Source organism: Suricata suricatta, chromosome 9, assembly GCF_006229205.1.
Source record: "Suricata suricatta isolate VVHF042 chromosome 9, meerkat_22Aug2017_6uvM2_HiC, whole genome shotgun sequence".
Taxonomy (NCBI): domain Eukaryota; kingdom Metazoa; phylum Chordata; class Mammalia; order Carnivora; family Herpestidae; genus Suricata; species Suricata suricatta.
Genome location: NC_043708.1, coordinates 139465006 through 139473189, shown reverse-complemented (window position 1 = coordinate 139473189; position 8184 = coordinate 139465006). Strand labels below are relative to the sequence as shown.

At 56.2% G+C, this 8184-nt stretch overlaps 1 long non-coding RNA gene across 1 annotated transcript; it reads right to left on the bottom strand.

The window, feature by feature from the left end:
* On the bottom strand, positions 1-1557 carry LOC115302915. Its single transcript, XR_003913716.1, has 2 exons — positions 1098-1557; positions 1-230 (listed from the first exon to the last, which is right to left on the bottom strand). It is a non-coding gene; the product is annotated as an uncharacterized LOC115302915 (long non-coding RNA).
* Between the last annotated feature and the right edge of the window lie 6627 nt (positions 1558-8184).

The window sequence follows — 8184 nt, the reverse complement described above, 5'->3', positions numbered from 1 at the left end:
TGGATTTGGAAAACAACAAGCTGTATTGTGTTTACACAGGCACCTCCAGACACCAGGGCACAACCAGGCCTTGGGCTGATCTGAACCTGAGCAAACGTGAACGGTGGGCGTCGCTGACGGCAGAAGAAGGGTCCCGGGGAAGACGGAGGCGTCGTGAGGGGGAGGGAAGGCCGCTGCGTATCGATAGGAAATGATAATTCTCCAGCAAGGTCCTTGACAGCATTCCGCTTCTATCCACAAAATGGAAGTGCTTCAAATTACGTCATGACCCAGCTCAGACCCCGCGCAGACCCTGCGCAGACCCCGCACAGACCCCAGCACAGATCCGGCCCATACCTGGCTCAGAATGTGGCACAAACCCCATGCAGACCCCACGCCGACCCGGGCACAGACCCCACATGGACCCCGCACAGACCCCTCACTACCCTGTGCAGACCCCGCACAGACCCCGAACAGACGAGCTCCGCCATCCCACGTTTCCGGGGCGCAGGCCCCCCGCCCCTGGCTGGAGGATGTGCCTGTGCTCCTGCCTCCCTCGCTCATTCTGGGCAGTGATGCTCCGGAGCCCTTGCTGCCGGCCCCCTGGGCTCTCCGCCTCCTGGGTCTGGGCTCCCTTTCCTGCCCTGCCCCCCACTTGTGAGCATGTCTCCAGCTACCCCGCTTTGAAAGTGCTCAGGGACCACAGGCAGCGGGCTGGGCCGGACACAAATGTCAGGCTCACCCCAGGTTAGCAAGCAGATTTGCACCGATAAGTCATCCGGCCCAATTGCCCCGTGGTTGGTCTTCCTCCACTTCCTGGGGCCCGGAGGGCACCTGCCACAAGGGGCCCGCCATTCGGTCCCTTGTGGCGTGACCCCCCCCTCCCCCGGGCTTCCCTGCTCTGTTGTCGCCCTCACAGCAGCTGTGGACCTGGAGTGGGGGCGAATGCAGACTCCTTGCAGGACTGGGAGAGCCTGGCCCCCTCCTCCCCCATCCACTTTAAGAGTCTCTGCTTTTAACTCACTGGTTAAAATGCGAAGCAAACAGGGGTCTGTAAAACCCCTCGTTCTGGGGGGGGGCAGGGGGGGCTCCGCTTTGTGGTCTGGATGAATAATCACCTGGTAACGGACACTCTTGATGAATGGGGGGGCCTCCTGCAGGGGCCCAGGGGCCACCTGCGGTCATCCTAGTTGGTTTCTCAGTGACGCCCCAAGGAAGGTGGCCACGTGGAGACCAGAAGCTGTCCTGAGCTTGGTCAGCAGGACACAGATGCTTAAACGGATGTGTAAACAGAGGGATGGAGAGGCCAGAGGCAGCCTCGGAGCTTCCGGCCAAGCTCCTGCTTTAGAGGTGGGGAAACTGAGGTCGAGGGAGGCGAGGCCACTGCCAAGGTCACACGGGGAACCATGTCACAGCCTGCCTCTGGCAGTCTGAAAGCACCCAGGAGGAAGGCAGGCCAGCCCTGACTGGACAAAAGCAGCCGTGCAGTTTGCCCGGGCCTGGCTTTCCGGCACCTGGGACTCCCCGTGCCTCGTCTGGACAAACCTGGATGGGGGTCACCCTGGCCCTGAACCGCAGTTTCTCTTTTCCCTGTCTGTAAGGTCTCCCAGACAAGTTCTAGGGGGAAATGAATCAGGCAGAGATAACTGAGGCCCGGCCTATCACCTGGGCACTCCTGGTCCGGCCCGACAGTGGGGCAGGCTGGGGGCCCCTGATGGCCGGGCTCTAATGCCGCCCAGACCCTGCCTTGCTGGGCACACCCCCCTCGGTCTCTAGCTCAGTCCGTCTCCGACTGATTCACTCCCTTGGATATGTCGAGTTCGATCTCCATAAACATTTCTTCTGATAAATGCCAGGATCCACATAGCAGGTGTAAGGATGCAGGTCCGGTCCGGCCCTCCCCACCAGGCCGTCCCAGCCTTCCCGGAGCCGGTCATGGCGCACCTCCGCGGTGGAGATGCGCCCAGCGGCCATGGGGGGGGGGGCGGTCCCCCGCCGGCCGCAGGTCCGATCCAGCCTTCCCCTGTACTTAAAGGGGAAGGCGCCGGCTTCTCCTGAAAGGCGGCGCAGTAAGGGGGGACAACTCCTGCGGCGCCCAATCTTGGGACTCCTGGGACTCCCCGAGCCTCGTCTGGACAAACCTGGATGGGGGTCACTTCCAATCGGGGGAGGCCGGCCAATACCTTTGACCTTTCTAGAGGCGGGCGTCCTGGGCCCACTCTGATTGGTCAATACTCCAACTATTGTGATTGGCTTCCACAACTGCCAGTATTGATGGGGGGCAGGGATTGGATCACTGTACACCTGTCATCATTTCCTATAACGCCCCCTCCCAAAGGCATAAAAGGCCCTGCCCTGCCTTTGTTCGGGGCCCTCTCCACGTGGCCGGCTGCCGCTGGAGACTGTGAGCCTTGGCTTAGGGTTGTAATAAAGGCCCTTTGCTTTTGCGGGCGTGACTCGGTCTCCCTAGCAGTCTCTGGTGCTTGTTTTGGGGTGATTTGGGGTGATTTTAAAAACTTGGGCACAACACAGGTATTTTGAAAGACTCAGTTTAGCAATGTGCTGGCATCTCTTTCTGCTACTTTGCAGGTTAGGGAGACCCGGACAGCTCTGTCTCTAACTCTCTGTGTAACCTTGAGCAGATCCTCACACCTTCTTAAAGAATTGTTTTTTTTCTAAAATTTTTATTGCAGTGTAGTTAGCACACAATATTATATTAGTTTCACATGTACAATGTTGTCATTCTACACGTGTGTGTATTACTCAATGCTCACCAAGCCCACACCTTTCTGAGCCTCGATTTCCCCATCTGGGAAGTGGGAGATGTTTATCTCTACTTTGCTGAGTTGCTCTGGGAAGTAAAGGGGAAACGCCAGCCTGGCACATAGTACACACTCAGCTAAAGGTAGCTGCTGTCAGCTCTGATTCCTGAGGGCTCCAAGGCCAGGCTATGCCTTCCTCCAAGGTCTGGGGAAGTCAGCACGGTTCGGTGAATACACGGGGTCCCTCTAGGGATGGAAACTTATGATTTTTCATCTCCTGGCCCCTGCTGGTTCAAAATTCAACTCTGCTGTTAAATATTCATTGGTGTCTTTTTCAAGATTGCTTTGGGTATTTGAGCAGAAAAAGGAGCCCTCGTGCAGCGTGGGTGGGAATGCAAACTGGTGCAGGCACTGTGGAAACAGTATAGAGGTTCCTCAAAAAGTTAAAAACCCAGTTTCCTGGGTGGCTCAGTTGGTTAAGCATCTGACTCTTGGTTTAGGCTCAGATCATGATCTCAAAGTTCATGGGATCAAGCCCTGAGTTGGGCTCTGGGTTCTGCACTCACATCAAGGAGTCTGCTTGAGATTCTCTCTCTGTACTCCCTCCTGCTCCTCCCCCATTCATGCACACATGCAGGCTCTCTCTCTTTCAAAATAAATAAATATGAAAATTTTTTAAATAAAAAAAAGTTAAAAAGAAAACTACCCTACAATCCAGCAATTGCACTACTAAGTATTTACCCAAAGAACACGAGAGTGCAGATTCGATGGGGCATGTGCACCCCGTGTTTACAGTGGCACTATCGACAAGAGCCAAATTATGGAAAGAGCCCAAGTGTCACCGACTGATGAATGGATAGAGACATGGTGTATATAGACGATGGAATATTACTCACTCATCAAAAGAATGAAATCTTTTTCATTTGCAATGACGTGGATGGAGCTAGAGTGTATTACACTAAGTGAAATAAATCTGTCAGAGAAAGCAAATACCATATGCTCTAACTCATAGGTGGAGTTTAAAAAATAAAACAAATGAGCAAAGCGGAGAGAGAGAGAGAGAAACACGAGCCAAGAAACCGACTCTTACCTCCAGAGAACACAGTGCTGGTCACCAGAGGGGGTGGGTGGGGGTGGGTGGGGGCGGGGGAAGGGTTAGATTAAGGGGGGCGGTGGGGATGGGCGCCAGGTGCCATGATGCAGGGAGTGCTGAGTCACCATACTGCATCGGAACACTATCACACTGTATGTTACCTAACTGGAATTTATATAAAACTTAAGAAGAAATGTTTCCGGTTCCACGCAGCAGCTTTTCACCAGAGCCTGTTTCTCCTTAATTATCAGAGCAGAGTTCTGGTTGTGAAGGTGCTTGTGCAGTCTACACGCCGAGCTACCCTCACCTAACAGGGGAGGCGGAGGGATGGCCAGAAAGGGCACTGGCCCAGGCATCAGGAGTCCCAGGGCCGACCTGCTGTGTGACCCGAGCAGGCCCCTCTCTGTCTCTGGGAGCTAAGCAGGTCGGGGCTAGGGATCTGCAAGGCTGCGCCCCGGCAGCTCCTGGGGGTCTGGGTTCCTGCACCTGCTCCTGGGCACTGGGGAGCAGCGCACGGATCTGGGACGAGAATCTGGCGCGCACCCCCGGAGGCCTCTCGCGTCCGCTTCCCCACGATCCCGACTTCATCCCGGGTGCCTATGCATCCTACCCTGCGTTGCGGGCCTCCCGGCGGCCGGCCCCACGGAGCCCGGCGCGCTCCTGCCACCTTCCTCAACCCACACGCCTTCCCCAACGTCAGCACGTCTGATACGAGGTCGGGGTGCAGACCACGCTAAGTACTGACTCTCCGAGCTGCGTCAGAATACACAGAGCACTGCGCCGACCACCTAAACGGGGGTCAGCGCGCAACTCGGTGCCGAGAACGGCACTGCCGGCCCCGTGACCATCAGAACCGGCTGGAGCGGAAGTCCCGGCCTCAGTAGCAGCTGCTCTCCCTTCCCCCAGCCCGCAGCCCCTGGTAACCTCCGTTCTCCGCCCCGTCTCTGTGACTTTGAGGATTCTAGGCACTGTACCTAGGTGAAGTCATGCAATTTTTACAATATCTGGTCTGTGTCTGGCTCATTTCACCCATCACACCGTTTTCTAGGGCCCACCTGTGCTGTAGAATCTGTCACAATTTCAGGCCTTTCTGTGACTCGTGCACCATCGAGGGCGCCGCGGAATTGTTTACCCGCTGACCTGCTGGCGGACAATCCACTGGCTTCCATGTTTCCGCTACTGTGAGTAATGTGCTGGAGCGTTGGCGTGCCAGCATCTGCTGAGTCTGGGACTGTAATGCTGCCCGGTGGGGACCTGTCCCTCCTCTGAGCTGTGTGACTTCCAGTCCAGGAAGTGAGTTGGCTTCCAAACAAAGTAACGGAGCTGTGAGGGCAAAGGTCCACACGCCAGTGGCCCACCCTCCAGAACGTCCTGCCCACGGCCTCGGGAGCCAGGGCCATGCCCAGGACACTTCCCAGGACCGCCCCAGGGAAGACGCGCTTACACTGAGCCCAGCACCTGCTCTGACCCTCCAGGTCAGTCGCTAATTCCCTGAGGACCGCCCCCACCAACCCACCCACGCGCCGCGGGCCAGGGGCTGGACCTGGAGGGGGCGTCTCTGGTGGCGATGCCTCACCCTGGCGCAGGATCCTCAGACCTCAGCTGATCCCCACGGTGCCTGAGATGGCAGGAGGGCAGGGAGGCCTGGCGTTACAGCTGGACCAGCCCTGGGGCGGGGCCCAGTCAGTCCATGGCAGGGGTGAGTTCTGGCTGCCCGCATGTGACATGCTGCACCCCTGCCGGGACATTCAGCTGGCATAGTATCGGCATTAAAAAATATTTAGTTGCTGAGATTTAAAAATCGGGTGTTTTTAGGGGCACCTGGGTGGCTCAGTCCGTTAAGCGTCTGATTCTTGATCTTGGCTCAGGTCATGATCTCACGAGTCGTAAGTTTGAGCCAATATCAGGCTCTGCACTGACGGCACGGAGCCTGCTTGGGATTCTCTCTCCCTCTCTCTCTGCCCTCCCTCTCTGCCTCTAAAAATAAATCAACTGGGGCGCCTGGGTGGCTCAGTCGGTTGAGCGTCCAACTTCGGCTCAGGTCATGATCTCGTGGTTCGTGGGTTCGAGCCCCGCATCAGGCTCTGTGCTGACAGCTAGCTCAGAGCCTGGAGCCTGCTTTGGATTCTGTATCTCCCTCTCTCTCTGACCCTCCCCTGCTCTCACTGTCTCTCTCTGTCTCTCAAAAATAAATAAATGTAAAAAAAAAATTTTAATAAATAAAAATAAATCAACTTAAACAATGTTATAAAAATCAGGAATTTTTAGTTAAAATCCAGACTTCTGAGTCCATTTAAAATAGTCAGAGGAGCTGCTGGTGCTGCGTGGCCGGCAGTGGCTTGCTGGACCCAGGCTCACGGCAGGCCCGGACACTGGAGCTGGTTCAAGCATGCTTAAATCCCTTTCCACCCACCAAGAAACCCTGCATCAGTTCCAGAAAGTGAAAAGTCAGATTTTAGAACTTATTAGCAAACTGGGGGTCAATGGCCGAAGCGAGGTGCTGAGGCCAGCCAGCCTCATCTGTGTTCCAGCTCTGTATTTATTAGCTGTGTGACTTTGAGCAATTACTTAACCTCTCTGTGCTTCAGTTTCCTGACCCTTACGATGGTAATGACAACACTTTGCTCCCAGGATTGTTAGGAGTCTTAAAAGAGCTCACACACACACAGTGCTTAGGAAAGAGCCTGGTTCATGGAAAATGAGAAGGGGGCAGAGCAAGCGATCATGGCGTGCCTGATAGGTGCCGGGCGCCAGCTCACAGCACCCAGCCCTGCAACTTGTTAGCTGCGTGCTCTCGGACAAGCCCTTGCACTCAGCTCGGCTGAGGGTGCTTTGATTTATTTCTTAAATTTTTTTCTTTAAAGGGAGTTTTGGATCATCTATTTCTTTTTGAGAGAGACAGTGCAAATGGGGGAAGGGCTGAGAGAGAGAGACAGAGAGACAGAGACAGAGAGAGAGAGAGAGAGAGAGAGAGAGAGAGAGAGAGAATCCTAAGCAGGCTCCGCACTGTCAGCACAGAGCCCAATGCAGGGTTCGAACGCACAAACCGTGAGATCATGATCTGAGCCAAAATCCAGAGTCGGATGCTTAACCAACCGAGCCCCCCAGGTGCCCCTGAAGGTGCTGTTAGCATGTGGGGCGCTTCACAGGGCGGGGACCCGACAAACGACAGCCAGCCAGCGCTGTGAAGCGCTTGCCGAATGCCCTTGGCCCCTGCCCACTGCGTTCGCGGGGCGCGCCCACCCGTCTCAGAGCTGGCGAGCCGACCCTGCTCCCAGGCTGCCGACCGGCCAGAAAGGAACAAAGAGGTTCTTCTGGGCACAATGGCACCATTGTGAGCACACGGGGCTCACAGTGTCCTTTGTCCTCGACCTGCAGAGATGCCCTGTGGGGCTGGGCGGGGAGGCGTGGGAGCCCTTCCGGAGTTCTGCCAGCTAGTCTCAGAGAAGGTCAAAGAGGAGGCACAGCCTGGCCCGCTGGGCCTTGTGTGGGTGTCCTTGTTATGTAGACGAAGAAGCATCTGGGGCCCAGAGTGGGAGAGACGCTTGCCGGAAGTCACAGAGCAGATCGAAGGCACAGCCCCTGCTCCTGGCCTCCCCTCCCCCGCGTTCTTAGACCCCCAGACCTCAGACATTTGACCTTTTCTCCAAATGAAGCTGTATGTTCTGTCATTAAACACGCGGACAAGATGCAAAAAGTAAACATTTATCTTGCAACTTAAATGTTTAGAATATATCTAAACTCTTACCGTGTTTTGGCATTTCTCCTTTTTTAAAAACAATGGTTTATTGAGATATACTTTACACAGCACATACCCGTTTTTGGAGCCGTGACTCGGTGGGCGTCGGAGTGGGAACGCAGAGTCCTCCCCGCGGAGGCAGCAGGCAACCTGGCCCCGCTGACTCGCTTGCTCTAGACGTTTGGTGCAGGCGGAATCCGACTCTGTGGTCTCCTCTGATCGGCTGGCGTCGCTCAGCGTTAGGTTTTCCGGGGACATCTACATTTAGCCTGCAGGACACTCCAGCCTTTCGTGGCCGGGGACTGACCGTCTGGGGACCGTTCCCTCGCCGGTGGCAACCGCGTGGCTGGCTCTCAGGGACAGCGCTGCCGCGGGCACTGGCTACCAGTGTTCGTGCGGACATGGCTGCTCTTGGCACCTACGGAGGAGCTGAACTGCTGGGTGAGATGGTAACTCTGTGCAGAACCTTCCAGGGCCCGGCAGACGGTTCTGCTGCGTTGCCAGGGCGAGCCTGTGAGGCTCCACGGTCTCTCCATCCTCACCAGGACTGTGATCACCCATCTGCGTCGCCGCAACCGCCCTGCCGGCTCGGCCCTCCGGGCCACCTGGTG